A 4,424-nucleotide genomic window follows, 5' to 3' on the forward strand; every position below is an offset into this window, starting at 1 on the left:
TTCTTTTTCATCCCCTTCAGGCTTAGAATGGTAAAGATGTCCTGTTAGTACTAGGGGTGCAATTTCCCTAGACCCCACCCACTCCTTTGGAAGGAATCCCTTAAGAGACAAATGCCAAATTTGAGTGTGATTTCCGTTTCCTAATGTGATCCTGACTGACACAGTTGACATATTAGCTACTTGGCTCTGTGAGTCTTCAGTGTAATGATTTTGAATTTGCTTGTCATCATAAAGTCCTCCAAACCAATGAAACTGTATAAAAGTGTGTATTTATTAGGTATCTTTTTTGGGGGGCAAAAACCGGAAAGCTGGCTAGACAAATTCTAAAAGAGCTGTAACGCATTAGGTATCTAATACACTCAGTGCTTGCACTTTCCCTCCATTCTATCCCAATTTTAAACTGTTTATATGATTGACTCTGAAATCCCCTTAAAATTAACCTTGTCTTCAGAATAGTTTGGGTGACATCTGAGGACACTGCGGATGGACATTGTTGGAGCAAGGAAGTACTCAAATAAGTGGTCATTTCGAAAAGAAGCAGTACTTTTACTTCCAGGGAACAATTTTAGGAAATGTTAGGAAGCTGGAGACAAATTCCTGAAAAGTGAGACTAATGGAATTTTTAAAGGAACAATCAAACGTTCTTTTACCTTAAAAACCACGAAGGATAAGATTTTGAGAAAATCATTTTCAGTATTTGTATAACTTCAGGGGAATTATAGATCATCAATGGCATATAAATGATAGAGGCAATATACTTTAGAGGTTAAGCATATGGGCCCTGGAGACAGAATACCTGGGTTTGAATGCCTACTCTGCCACTTACTTGTTGGTTGACCTACCTTGGGCAGATTTCTTATTCTTATTCTTACAATAGTTCAGTTTCTTCATCTGCACAATGGGATAACTTCCCTCCAAGGATGGTGTTGTGATAAACAAACAAATTAACACACGAAAAGCAATTACAACAGTGCTTGGCATGTAATAAGCAGTAGGAAAAATAGGTTTAAAAAGACATTTTAAAATCCAATCCAAATGAAATAATGAAAAATTATGTAGCTACAGAAATTAGAATGTTTTATAATAGCATTTCAAAAAATGTTCTAAAGATTGCTCAGTGTTGACTTTTTTATTACAGTATTATTAAAATATGTATAAATATTAAGTTAGGTTTAAACTTCCAATGCTTGCTATATGACCATAAATCTAACATATGACCAATGGTTGCTATATGACCATAAATCTAACATAAATGTACAAAACTACAAACCAATAGAATATGAACTTGAGACATATATTTAATGTAATAGATACGTGGCTGAAAGGAAATTGTTGCTTGTTATGAATCCTATTATAGCATAGAATCCTTTGGGTTTGATGTACCTATAAAATCTTATAATGGCTCAATTTTACCACCTTTTTAAAAGCTTGGATAATAAGGAAATCTTTGTGTAACCTGCCATGATACCGTTTTTGTCTTTACTTGGCCCAGATTAATCATTTTGGTATTCAGTACATTTTCGTTCCTTTCTCATTAGGCAATGACAAAGCAGTACTTCTTGCTGACAGTGTACTCATAAATACAAGCACAAACCCAAGCAGAAAAACCGAGCGGTAGTATTCAGTTATAAGATGATTCAAATGATCCTCAATCTCTTTTTTAATTATCTTATTTTTATGTAAGTAAACACATGACACTAAAAAAGAATCCACAGAGAACTCTCAGACCCTGAAAAGCTTCCAAGGATCAGTTTCAGAAACAATGATTTACAGTACAGAATTTTCCCCTCAGAGACTGTAGATATTCATTAAACTAACTTCAGTAAAATTTTAGTGAAAACATATCTGATAGTCATGAAGATATTATGAGGCAGGTAAAGAATGAATACTTTAAAGAACAAAAAAATGTGTTAAATGGATTTCTGGGAAACAATGCTATATGGAGCATTATTTACACCTTATAAATAATGCAATTTTCTAAATCATAATTTTTTTTAAATTTTAAATTTTTATTTTTATAGGCATGGGTTCTCACTAAGTTGGCCTGACTGGTTTTGAATTCCTGGCTTCAAGCAATCCTCTTGCCTCAGCCTCCCAAATGCCTGGGATTGCAGCTGTGAGCCACCACACCTGGCCCATAGGAATTCCTTTTAACCAATGAAATAATACTGTAATAATTTAAAAATGAGATGAGCCTGGGCACAGTGGCTCACACCTGTAATCCCAGCACTTTGGGAGGCCGAGGGGGGCAGACGACTTGACCCCAGGAGTTCGAGGCCAGCCTGGAAAACATGGCGAAACCTTGTCTCTACAAAAAATACAAAAATTAGCCAGGTGTGGTGGGGTATGCCTTAGTCCCAGCTGTTTTGGAGGCTGACGCAGGAGGATCACCTGAGCCTGGGAAGTGGAGGTTGCAGTGAGCTGAGATTGCACCATGGCATTCTAGCCTGGGTGACAGAGGGAGACTGTCTCAAAAAAAAAAACAAAACAACCCACAAAAAACAAAACAAAAACCAATAAATAACAATAAAAATGAGATGATAGATATATCACAGCAGCACAAACACTATAATGCTTAAGAGTTTACAAACATGTTAAGGTTCTGACTCATGTCATTCAATTTTGATCTACATTGTTGCATTTCTACAGTAAACCGAGAGTAAACTCAAATTTACTCAGTAAAATGAATCTTTAGCACTATCTTTCAAATATTCAGCAAGATATTAATGTCCTGATTTTCCATTAAGATCATTATAGACATTATTCACCTAAGTGGGAAAACTGGAAAAATGAAAATTTGATCAGAAAATTAGGCTTTTAATTTTGATTTTAAAAAGTTTATTGCTATATGGACGCTACCATTAAGAGAAGTATTTCTACTAACATCTAATAAAAAAAGTTCCACATACAGGACGGGTGCAGTGGCTCATGCCTGTAATCCCAGAACTTTGGGAGGCTGAGGTGAGAGGATCAGTTGAGCCCGGGAGGTCAAGGCTGCAGTGAACTGTGGTCGAGCCACTGCACTCCAGCCTGGGTGACAGAATGAGACCCTGTCTCAAAAAAAATAAAAAAAATAAAAATAAAAAGTTCCACGTACAACAAAACAAATGAGTAGTAACTTCAATATCAACGATCAATGTCACTATCAATAGCATCATGACAGTAGCTAACATTTATTCGCTTTTCTGCCAAATGACAGACACATGCTAGTTGCTCTATCTGGGTTTTCTAATCGAATCCTCACAATAACCTTGTGATTAGGTACTATTACACCCATTTTGCAGTTAAATAAGTAGGGTAGCCTGCCTGAAGTTACATGACCAGTGAATAGCACAGCTGAAATTTGAACCTGGGCAACCTGACTACTGAGCCTGTTTATGTGACCCTAGGATGAGAAGTTTCCTGAAATAGTTCACTGATTGGACCACTACGTACAAGTAAAATATTTTTTTCTATCCCATTAATAACCCCCTTCTCAATATGGACTTCTTACACAGTTACTAGCTTAAACCATAAATAAAGCCTCCATATATTAGTATTTAGGTTGAACTATTGAGAATGTCATTGCTAATAAAGTATAAAAAGTCATTAATATCCCCTATTTAATAAATTTACAGTTATTGAGAGTACTAATTTTTTTCATTCTCACCATTAAATATAACTTTTATTGGTGTGTCTTACATGCTCTTTATCAGCTTGAGGAAGTTCCCCCCATTCCTAGTTTGCTGAGAGTTTTTTTTTTTTTTTAATCCTTAAGTTCTGGAATACATGTGCAGAACGTGCAGGTTTGTTACATAGGTATACATGTGCCATGGTAGTTTGCTGCACCCATCAATCCATCATCTATATTAGGTATTTCTCCTAATGCTATCCCTCCCCTAGCTCCTCACCCCCCGATAAGCCCCAGTGTGTGATGATTCCCTCCCTGTGTCCATGTATTCTCATTGTTCAACTCCCACTTATGAATGAGAACATGTGGTGTTTGGTTTTCTGCTCCTGTGTTAGGTTGCTGAGAATGATGCTTTCCAGCTTCATCCATGTCCCTGCAAAGGACATGAACTCATCCTTTTTTATGGCTGCATAGTATTCCATGGTGTATATGTGCCACATTTTCTTTATCCAGTCTATCATTGTTGGGCATTTGGGTTGGTTCCAAGTCTTTGCTATTGTGAATAGCGCCCCAGTAAAGATACGTGTTCATGTGTCTTTATAGTAGAATGATTTATAATCCTTTGGGTATAGAGCCAGTAATGGGATTGCTGGGTCAAATGCTATTTCTGGTTCTAGATCCTTGAGGAATTGCCACACTGTCTTCCACCATTTACACTCCCACCAACAGTGTAAAAGCGTTTCTATTTCTCCACATTCTCTCCAGCATCTGTTGTTTCCTGACTTTTTAATGATCACCATTGTAACTGGTGTGA

General features: G+C 36.7%; 1 pseudogene; it reads right to left on the minus strand.

Moving 5' to 3' along the window:
- Positions 1–276: 276 nt before the first annotated feature.
- Positions 277–345, minus strand: LOC112205127 (U7 small nuclear RNA; annotated as a pseudogene).
- Positions 346–4,424: the final 4,079 nt, after the last annotated feature.

The sequence above is a fragment of the Pan troglodytes genome, chromosome 10 (genome assembly GCF_028858775.2).
Source record: "Pan troglodytes isolate AG18354 chromosome 10, NHGRI_mPanTro3-v2.0_pri, whole genome shotgun sequence".
Taxonomy (NCBI): domain Eukaryota; kingdom Metazoa; phylum Chordata; class Mammalia; order Primates; family Hominidae; genus Pan; species Pan troglodytes.